Source organism: Canis lupus, chromosome 23 (assembly GCF_011100685.1).
Source record: "Canis lupus familiaris isolate Mischka breed German Shepherd chromosome 23, alternate assembly UU_Cfam_GSD_1.0, whole genome shotgun sequence".
NCBI classification, from domain to species: Eukaryota; Metazoa; Chordata; class Mammalia; order Carnivora; family Canidae; genus Canis; species Canis lupus.
The window spans coordinates 5,187,359-5,199,634 of record NC_049244.1 but is presented as its reverse complement, the minus strand read 5'-3'; positions in this window follow the sequence as shown (position 1 = coordinate 5,199,634).

Here is a 12,276-nt window from a genome sequence, read left to right as displayed (position 1 = left end):
ATCAGCACTAGGTGTTATACTATAATGTTGGCAGATTGAATTTAAATAATTTTTAAGTCATCATGGGTTAAGTCCTAACCCATCAGCAGGACTTGTATAGTTGCCCAGCCATGATGACAAATATGTAGTAGGGCCCTAGAGTTTAAATACTTGGGATCTAGAACAGATTACTTAGACTCTAATTCTGGATGCTACTTACTGGATGTTTTTCCTTAGGTAAATTGTGTAAATTCTTGAGACTCAGTTTCCTCATCTATAAAATGAAAATATATTACTCATGCCATTTGGTTGTTATTAAGATTAAATGAGTTAATATGTATAAAGCATGTAGTGCTTCCTGAATAGTGCTTAATAAATTAGCTACTAGCATTAACTAATAATCTAACTGTTTTTATGCCCACTGAATCATCCAGAAATAATGACTTAAGTTTTTGAATCATGCTACAAGGGTCAGGGTGCAGTCAGGGTCACAGGACAAGTAAGTACAAACAACCTCCTGGAGCCATCTCAGGTCTCCAGAAAAACAACTCAACAAGAGAATTAGAATCTAAGTTAAAATCCTATAAGGGGCAAGAAAGCATTAAGCCTTTGTATAATCCTTTAGCACTGCTTAGCTACTGATTTAAATAGTGTGGAGAAAATATCTTTGGAACAATTTTCACAGGATTTGATTCATTGCTTCTGTCAAGTTAAGCTACATTGTGATTGTCTTTAAAATCACATCTACCTTGTATGTCTGCCTCCATCATTTTCTTTATTAGGATGCTCTTGCAGGGTTAATAAAGTGTTTATATTTAAATTGTTATATCTGTCAATCAAATGTAGTCTCCAGTCAATCATATATCAAGCCTAAGATGGAAGAGGGGCAAAAAGCAGCTAAAATGACTTGGTTGACACAATGTGTATGAAGTCTATTCAAGGAACAGGTTAAAAATGTATTTGTTATTCTCTGTTAAATTTGGGACAGAGAGTTTGTCCTCTTAAACCAGCCACTACATAACTCAGATGACTCCACCATTTTTCCTCTTCTCTTGAGGATTTATGTAAGAATATATATTAAGACATCTCTCCCACTCAGGTTAGTATAGTTTTGACTGCAAATATCAATGTATTTGTATTATGAAACAATCATATTGTATTACCTTCAGTATTTATTACTTGAGTACATAATATGTAATTTAAAATATTACCAGGTTAATGCAACTGCGTTAAAGCTGGATGAAGAATCAGGTTTGTTTGTGCCATGATCACCTTTCATAACTTGTGGCTTAAGTAAGTTATATCACTTCTCTGAGTCTCATTTTCTTTATCTGTAAAGAGTTTGGCTCCCTTATCCCCATGCTTCTTTCCCTCCAATCAACATCCATTTCACAGTACCAATGTGACTTTTGTACATATAGATCAGGTCATATCAACCAAATGATTTAAAATCTTTCAGTAATTCTTTATCACCACAAAAATGAAATTCAGTTTCCCTCAGATGATTTGAAAGTGCCTTGTGATCTACAATCTGCCATTTTATGTCCCGCCTTCTTCACACATGCATATATATACATGATGATATATATGATGATATGATAAATGATATGCATGTGTGTATATATATATATCACATTTTAATCCATTTGTAGTAATCAGCATTCTCTAACATGACCATTCTCTTTTTTATGTGAACATTTGTAAATAAATCATCCTTCTCAATATGTCACTTGAAAAACTTTCTCATTCTTTCTCTCCAAACCCTACTACCTCCTCTGTGTTTCAATGCTTTCTTGAATATCCCTATATATACTTCCATTTTCACACATGTCGTTACAAAAAATCTTTTTTTTTTAATCTATATATTATACTTCCCCCATTAAATTCTGAGTCCCATTTAGGGCAAAAGTAATGTTCTGTCCATTTGGTTACTCATTGTATTGTGTAAGTACTTCAGGATTAAGAAATAGTTGTCATATCAGTCCTAACCACTGAATTAAGCATCTCAAAAACAAACAAATAAAACCTATTTAGCCTAAAAAAGTCAGTAAAGGATACAGAATAAATTCTTAAACAAACAAAACACCCAAAGGAAGATAAGAATGAAGCAGAAAAAAAGAAAAAAAAAAAAAAGAGTGACCAATAGAATACAAAGATCACAATGGTAGATTTAACTCCAACCACATAATAATTACATTAAATATTAACAGACTGAATACTCAGTTAAATGCAAAAGTTTTCAGAATGTAAAAAAAAAACAAGACCTAACTATATGTTATTTACAAGATACATTTTAAATATTATATACATACATATATAGGCACAGAAAGATTGAAAATAAAAGAATGGAAACAGATTATACTTGTAAATTCCAAGCATAAAAATAAGTAGATGAGACTATATTAATATCAAAGATTTCAAGACAAGGCATATGAACAGGGATAAAGAAGCTCTTTTCATAATGATAAAATAATCAATTATATAACAAAATCCAATTTGCAGGTGAGGAAACTGAAGCCCTGGGAGATTGAGCAATATAAACAGGAAGTGGAAGAGTTAGGAATGAAAGTTATTTTCACGAGTCCATTCTAGATATCCATTCTATCCAATGTGCCATGCTGCCTGTGACTCAACATACCAGTAAAGGAAGCAATAAATGAACAAACATAATCACAAGGGTCCCTTTCATCTCCCAAATCTTAGGAGTTTATTTTCTTTTCTATATCTTTCCAAAGCACTCCCTGCAATATGATCTCCACTGTCTATGAGTCTTAGAAGAGGCAGTTCTCAAATCCCACATATGTGCAGATAATTCCTGCTGGTAGCAATTGGTCTGCAATAATTTGTGGTTGGTCGATTTATTGATTTTCTTTCTCACAAATTTGATGCCCTCATAACTGCAGTAAAATAGTCTTGTAAGTAATATATATTTTCAGAAAGATAGAGCTAAGCTTCAGACATTCCATAGTTATTAATTTCAAATATGTTAGCATTTATTGATTTGTTGAAAAATTTACTACTTAAGATGCTGCAGAAAGATGTATTTGCTGTGTACTGGCCTAAGCAGGAGAGAAATAAGATGAATAATTTTTATTTGTAAAATTTCTCTGAATCAAGTGTCTCAGAGCAGTATACTGGCATTGATTAATTTGAGCTCAGAATAAGAAGAAGTACTGGAGCATTTGGGGGTATGTAAGACTATCTGGTGAAAACTCCAATAGAGCTTCTCTTTTAAAATTCTTTTTAAAGCTTTATCAATAAACACTGAACATTATTGGAGAAGTATGAACTCTTTCTTTTTCACAATTGTGTATTCAACTTCATTATCATAAAGTTCAGTTTAATGCCAAAAGTTCCCAAAGTTGTGAGATCGAGTTCCCTAGTTGTAGAATCTTGGCTTTACTGCTGTTGCCATTTGAGATTTGATGGAGAGACAATGTGAAATTGTGGTTAAGTGGCTAAATCTTTGAACTAGAGAGAACTGAGGTTGATTCCTAGTTATGTTACTATTAGTATGCCTTTTGATAGGCATCAGCTTCTTTAAATTTCTGTCTCCTTCCTATAAAATGGTGAATATAAATACATCCAAATAGGTAAATGAGACATTTTATGCAGAGTGCCTACTGTTATATTTAACACAAAGAAAGTACAGTATTTTGAAACACAGAACAGAATGAAGGTGACTCAGCACCTTGGAATCATTTGTTGGAGTGTTGCTGGTATGGAGATGCCCCCTTGACGTGACTGCCTAGACTATATTATGATGGTGAGGTTGGTCACTTGAGGAGAGCTTCCCTAGCTTCTGTGGAAATGTTTATGCTATACATTGAACTCAGAATATACTGTTTTGAAAAATGAATGAATCAACAGGAGACAGAAGAGTTTGAGGTCTGCTTTTAGGAGGAAAGTTGCAAGTGATCTCAAACTTTATCTCTAATTACACCCAGTCACTGACAGATATAACGTGGGAGAACTTGGACTTCCTTAAGTGGAAAAAAATTAGATTTCAGAAACCTTAAACACATCAGAATTCACCCCAAAAGTACATGAAAGTAACCATTCCATTTATTCTGCAACATTAGACATAGTGAAACCTTTTTTTTATTGGTAAAAGTCTTTAAAAATTTTTTATCAGGCTGGAAAATAAGAAACTATGAAAGAACATAAGGAGTACCTTGGTCAGACAATCTCCACGTGCCTATATTCTTCTTACCACCCACATGAAACTATGTGTTCATTTTGACACTTCCAAATTTTTAAAAGATTATTTATTTTAGAGAGAGAGAGAGAAAACAAGTGGAGAGGGCCAGAGGGAGATGGAAAGAGAGAACCTCAAGCAGACTCCCCACTAAGTTTGGAGCCCAATGCAGGGCTTGATTCCACAACCCCAAGATCATGACCTGAGCTGAAACCAAGAGTCAAACACTCAACCAAATGAGCCACCCAGGCACTCCAACACTGCCGTATTTTTAATTGATTGTTTATGTACTTTCTTATCACATACTTGTGCAATATTGCAGCTTTTACCAATTGGGATTTTTTTTCTTGACAACTGTGTTATCAATGATAGTTTCTCTTGATCTTACTAACAACTTTGTTGATATCTCTTTTTCTATCTCCCTCCTCTTTTCTCAACTCTTTCTCTCTCTCTGCTCCATACGTCTCTCCTCATTTCTCATCCATCAGAGAGGTTTGGATAGGTTATAATAAGAACTGGCAATTCCTTCCCATCCCACATCTACAGGCTAGCAACATGACTTTGAAGGTTCTCCTATAATGTGGTGGAGTCAGTTTCTCTATCAGTTAGGATTGGTCTGTGGCTGTGACTCATGAAACAATAGAAATCTGACACAAGCAGGGACTTTAAAAGTGTTTGTGGATTATTGGCTATAGGAAGATGGAATAGAGGTATTTTCCCTGTTCTTCCCACTAAATATCAGTATAAACCCTGAATATTATGCATGAAACAACCATAAGAAGACTCTGAAAGGTGAAGAAAAGAAGGCAGATTGGGTAAAGACCCCATAACCCAAGGGATGGCATAAGAGCGAGTACCCTGAGCTTTCCTTTTTTGCCTCATATATCCCAGATGTGGAGCTGCAAGAGCTGGAAATTTAAAAATGCCAACAGGTACGAACAAAAGAAGCCCCAACAAAAACTTTCTCAATAAATAAAAGGAAAAGGGAAGCCTAGCAAGACATAAAACCTTTAGATAGTAAACACATTTTTCTGGCCAAACATCATAAAAATAACTGTGATACCTGCCCATCTACCCCCCCTCCACCATGTCAGCAAAGCACAAGTGCAGAGCCTAGACCTCCACACCTAACAGGCTATAACAAATTGTCCCTATGTCCATGTTGGTGTAGTGTCATAGAAGTATGACTAGAAACCTGGGACTTTTATCCATACAGCATCAGTTAGACTTCTACCAATACCCCCAGCAGAATCAGTGAAGATCATGTAGGGACCCTGAGCTTCCACCTTTTCACCTTTACCTGGCAGTAATGAGTCATCTTTCTCTCTCTGATTGAGTCGTGCTAAAGGAAGTAAAAACTTCAACCATCACCCAGTATTAACTGCATTAGCATCACTCCTTGTGGTGTCAGTGGAGGTCATATGAGAAGCAGTAAAACACTCTCTTACATGGAAAACTAGTGAGGCATTTAGTGGGGAAACCAAACTCCCACCTCCCCTGCAGTAAAAAGGATTCTCCTTATTTGTGTGTAAATGCATGCAGAGTAGAGAACTCATATCCTAATTCACCTGGCAGTAACAAGGAGGTGCCCTAATTTTCCTGTCTAAAATATGTAAGAGGAAGCCCCAGATAAAATGGACGACTTCACCCACCAAACAATTCTAACAAAGTTTAAAAAACTGAAATCATACAGACTCTGTTATTTGATAACAATGGAATAATCAAGCTAGAAATCAATAAGAAATACAAGTAAATCTCTATTTAGAAACTAACAACACAAACAAGAAGTCTCAGGAGAAATTTTTAAAATGCACAAAACTGAATGAAATGATAGGACACCATACTAAAATTTGTGAAACACAGATAAACCAGTTATAAGAAAAACATTTATAGCAATCAAGAGGGAAAGTCACAAAGAAAGAAATCTAAGTTTCTGCATTAAGAACATAAAGAAAAGCAAAATAAACGTAAAGTAAGCAAAATGAAGAAACTTATGAGGGTAAAGCCTGACTTTGTAATTTATAAACTCTCAAAATGAAATCTACAGGTCCCAATGTGGTTTTTCTCAGTTAATAAGTATTTTTAAACACACATACACTTTCTTTTATAGCAGTTTTAGGTTTGCAGAAAAATTGTTCAGAAAATGCAGAATTCCCATATGCCTCTTCTTACCTCTGCCCCCCCAGCAACCTCCATACACAGAGTTTCCTATTATTGATATTTTGCATTAGTTTGATATATTTATTACATTTGATGACCAAGTATTGACACATTATTAGATGAAGTCCATAGTTTTCAGTAGGGTTTACTCCTGGTGTTTGATGTTCTATGGATTTTTGACAATGTATAATGACATGACAAGTATCCACCATTATAGTATCATTTAGAATAGTTCACCTGTTACCAAAGATGATGTACAGATTGCAAATAAGCCTATGAAAATGAGTTGTTTGATTGAGTTGTTTGATTCTAACCCAGATGCTTTGGCTGGAGAATTCTACTAACTATAGAACAAAAAAATTAACTCCAATTCGGCCCAAACTTTTTCGGGAAATAAACAACAAGGAAATGATTTCCATTTCATTTTATGAAACTAGTGTTATTCATTTTATGAAACCAATGTTACTCTATTATCAAAAATCAAACAAAAGCATATAAAAAGAAACTATAGATCAGTTTCTCTTGTGAATATAGATACACAAATCTTTAACCAAATATTAACAAATATAATTCAGATAAATATTTTGAAAATTGTGCATTATTACTCTATAAGGCAAATTTTGGTGATAAAAAGCTGTGTCATTATTCAAAAAATCATTCAATGAAATAACTCTATCAATAGATTGAGAAGGAAAGAGAAAGAAGAAAGACCACATGATCCTATGAGTTGATAAGGAAAACAGCATTTGACAAAAAGTAAATACTAATTCATAAAAAAAAAACTATCAGAAAATCAGGAATAGAGAAGAATGTTCTCAAATTGATTTAAAAGAGTGTACAAACAATGTAACATTATATTTTATGTGAGAGACTAAATGTTTCTCCTCATCCCCAAGATTGGGAATAAGGCAAGGATGTCTATTATCACCTCATTTACTCAACATATTCTAGATATTTTAATTACTATAATAAGGCAAGAAAAGAAAATGAAAGATAAATGAGAAAGGAAGAAAGAAAATCAATATTTGCAGATAACATGATTATGTAGGTAGGAAACTGAAAGAAATCTAAAAACAAAACAAAACAAAAACTTTGCAACTAGTAAGTGACTTAAATGAGTTCAGCAAAAACACAGAATAGAAGACAGTCATAAATCGCATTTCTATATACTAGCAATGAACCCTTGGACTGAAGTTAAAAGCACAATACCATTTATATTTGCTCATAAAATGAATTACTTCAGTGTAAATCTAACAAAACATGTACAGGGGTTGTATAGTTAAAACTATAAAGTCCTGATAAAGGAAAACAAAGATGATGTAAATAAATGAAGAATCACAGTGTTATAGATTGGAAGCCTCAACAAAGATGTTAATTCTCCCTAAATTGTTTTTTTTTAAGATTTTATTTATTTATTCATGAGAGACACAGAGAGAGGCATAGGCATAGGCAGAGGGAGAAGCAGGCTCCCTGCATGGAGCACCATGTGGGACTCGATCCCAGGACCCCAGGGTCATGACTTGAGCCAAAGGCAGATACTCAACCACGGAGCCACCCAGATGCCCCTCCCCAAATTGTTAGACAGTTTCAACACAATTATAATCAAAATCCCAGTAAGATTTATTTTTGTAAAATAATAGATATTATTTTAAAACTTATATGCAGAGGCAAACAGAATAGCTAAGGTAATTTTGAAAAAGAACAATAAAGTTAGAGAAGTCAAATTTTACCTGACTTCAAAAATTATCATAGAGCTACAATAATCATAACTGTGGTACTGGCAGAGGGACAGACATATATATCAGTGAAATTAAACTGAAAATTTGGAAATAGCCCAGCAGAAATATAGGCAACAGCTTTTCAAAACAAGATGCAAAATCAGTCCAATATAGGAAGAATAATCTCTTCAAGAAATGGTGCTGGGGATCCCTGAGTGGCTCAGCGGTTTGGCGCTGTGTCTCTCATGAACAAATAAATAAAATATTTAAAAAAACAAACAAACAAAAACAAAACAAAACAAACAAAATAAATGGTGCTTAAGCATTTGGATACCCAAAAACAAAACAAACAAAACAAAATGAAAACCAAACAATGAAACTTGACCCAAATCTCATAACTGATAGAAAAATTAACTCAAATTGATCATAAAATGATAACACTTAGTAGGAGACAATCTAGAAAAGAAACATAGAAGAGAATCTTCAGGGCCAAGCCCTTTGGTGAAGCGCTCTTAGGGATGTCACCAAAAGCATGATACATTTTTTTTAAAATGATAAACTGGACTTCATTAAAATTGTAAACTTTTGCTCTATGAAAGACCCTGTGGAGAAGATGAAAAGATAAGCAGCAGACTGGGAAACTGTATTTGTAAACCATGCAACTGACAATTACTACTATGTAGACTAAAGACTCTCAAAACTCTACAAGTTAAAAAAAAAAAATCCAAGTAGAATATTGACATCAGACATGAAGAAACATTTCACCAAGATGATATGCAAATGGAAAACAAGCACATGAAAAGATCTTCAACATCAACATCATTAGCTATTAGAGAAAAGCAAATAAATAGCATATCACTACTGATCTATCAGACAACACTAAATGCTGATGAGGTTATGGAGAAACTGGATCACATCCATTGCTGGGTGGAACATAAAATAGTACATCTACTCTGGAAAACATTTAGAAATGTTCTTTAAAAACTAAATGTGCAAAAAAAAAAAAAACTAAATGTGCAAATATCATATGGCTCAGGGACTACAGTCCTCATTATACCTGTCAGAGAAATGAAAACTATCCGCATAACACCTGTGCACAAATGTTTTATAGTAGCCTTACTCAAGATACTCCAAATCTGGAAGTAACCCTGAGGTCTTTCAATGGGTAAATGGCTAAACAAACACCAATATCATGAATACTATTCAGCAATAAAAATCACATATCTATTGATACAAGCAACCTGGATGAATCTCAAGCAAAGGCTGTATATTCGTGATTCTATTGATATAAAATATTTTTTGAAGATTTTATTTATTTACTCATGAGAGATACAAAGAGAGAGGCAGAGATGTTGGCAGAGGGAGAAGCAGGCTCCCTGTGGGGAGCCCGATGCAGGACTTGATCTGAGGACCCTTGGATCATGACCTGAGCCAAAGGCAGACACTCAACCACTGAGCCACCCAGGCATCCCATAAACTTCTTGAAATGACAAAATTATAGAAAGGAAAGCAGACTAGTATTTGTCATGAGTTAGGAAGAGGCGGGGACAGAAGAGAAGTAGATTTGCCTATAAATGTGCAATGAGAGGGATCCTGTAGTGATTAAATTGTCTTGATTATATCAATGTTGACATCCTGGTTGTGATAATGTATTATAGTTTTGAAATATGTTATTATTTAGGGAAGCTTGTCCACTGAGATTTGCTTTTTTTGCTCTTCCTGGTATCTCTCTCAGGAGAAGTAGCCTGGGCTAACCTTGCAAATATGAATGATACAAGGTGTAATCCCATCTGTCAACCTGAAAAAAAGCTGGTCAAATTTGTCAGGTATGAGAGTGAGGTTGCCCTTTGATTATTCAGTTACCAGTCCAGTCTAGCTAGGTGATGACAAATGCTTGAGCGATGCCAATAAAGATCAGTTAAGCTAACCTAGTCCTAGAGAACCAATCTACTGATCCACAGATTTTGGAGCTAAATAAATACTGTTTTTTAAAGCTTTTGAGGTCATGATAGTTTCTTACACCACAGAAAGTATCTATTACAGAGCCTGAGAAAGTTGTCCAGGTTTTCCACAGTTTTTGAGAACCAGCTTCCCTCTAGGCTGCGTGCCTAGGACTATAGAGAATGTCCTGTGTTCCAGAGAGCAATCAGACCATTTGCACTCTGGGGACACCAGGTTTGATACCATCATCCTTCTTGGATTCCAGTCCCACATCTCCTGATTTGTGTCACTCTTAGCTCCATGACAGAGATACAGCCTTTACATCTACTGTAATTGAAATTAATTTTTAAGATACTTATTTCTTCTCCTGAATACATCCTCAGTCTGAAAAACAAAACAAAACAGAACAAAACAAAACTCTCCATCTTATTTGGCTCAAAGTCCCCTGTTACCTTGTTTTAGCAATGCTTCACATTCTGGAATGTAGGAAAACTTCATGCTGGAGCACTTCTGCTCTTCATCCTTTACTGTCAAGCAGGGCATGCTGTTGTGGCTTTGAATCATAGAGGCTTTGTTTTCTTTAGAGATTTTATTTATTTACTCATGAGAGACACACACAGAGAGAGACAGAGACACAGGTAGAGGGAGGAGCAGGCTCCACGCAGAGAACCTGATGTGGGACTGGATCCCAGGACCCTAGTATCATGACCTGAGCCAAAGGCAAACACTCAACCACTGAGCCACCCAGGTGACCCAGAAAGGCTTTATTTGAATATTGGCCCCACCACATTGGGCATGCCACTAGACCTCTCTGATCTTCATTTTATTTGTTAGTAACTTTAACAGTAATTGTTTAATATAATATAAAATTGTTTATATTATAAAATTATAAAATAGTTTATATTGTTTATAATATAATATAAAATTGTTTAATATAATGTATATGAAAGGATCTGAAGCCTTGCATGAAAGAAAACTGTGAATTCCCTTCCTCAGAATTTCATTTCTCAACCATGTGCCTGTTTAGTCATCAGAGATGGAACTACTGTTCATAAAATCTCTTTAAGTAATTAATGCCTTGGAAACTTGTTTGTTCCCTTCCCTCAGTGAGAAGTTCTATAGTGGTGTTTCATGTTGATATTAGGATCCTTCTATGAGAAATACAATTACCAGTGATGAGCATGGAGGGGCATTACCCAGAAAAAAGTGGAGCAGAGCAACTTAGGGAACCTTTTGTACAGCCACCATTAACCCTCAGAGAGTGGCTTCAAGAGCTTGGCCAAAGACACAAATGCTCTTTAATTTAAATCAAAGCTGAAAACAATTGCCTTGCTTATTCTAGTGTGTTCTCTACTTAAGAAAAAAATTGCATTGCTGTCTCTTGCCAGCAATTGCTGTGACCCATCAGGCCCAGTGACCTGAGCCCCTGCTGCTGAAATGAAATGACAAAGGGACACAAATCAGTGACTTCTCCTGAAGGTGTGCAAGAAAGGCAAGACCAGCATTCATCTTCTGGATGACAGGAAATGCAAATTAAAAATTAGAGCTGGCACATTCTGCACCACCATACAGGTCAATGCTGCAATCATCAGCAGAACACAGAGCTTCTATTTGTTTAAAAAGGCAACAGGGATGGCCTAATTTCCATTTAAGGTGCACATGCTGTCTTCCTTTAGGTTCTTCTAGAAACAATTACCAAGACCATGATTATGAAAAAATTGACTTAGGAAGTAAAGATAACACTGGCAGGGAGAGGAGGAAGTCAAGGGAAGGGAAATCCATAAAGGGTGCTTTATTCAATCAGCTACCACAGTGAACAACATGACATTAATCATGTGGGGAAAATTATTATAGTGGATAAAGGGTGAGGGAATCTTGGTATTTATACCTCACACCCAGCAGTCATTGCCTCATGGCTGCTCCTGGAGAATATTACCTCCCAGGACTCTCCAACCTATGAAGAAATGGACAGAGTAGGTTTTTGGAAACCTAAACAAGGGAAGCCCTCCCCAACAACAACAACAACAAAAATGTAAGGATGACTATTAGAATTTGGACTGCTACACATGGATCAGAGAGGATGTGGGCAGAACACAAGCTGTGTCTGCTGCACCTATTAAACATTTTACAAGTGATTCTCCTTGGATTACCTTTGCTCTTAAAGGCTTCAAGCCTAAAGGTGCAAATTGAAATGCAGTGTCTATTAAATTTATTTTATGAACTTTTGTTGAAATATTTCACAATAAAATATATTATAAAATTAAATAAAAAGAAAGATTA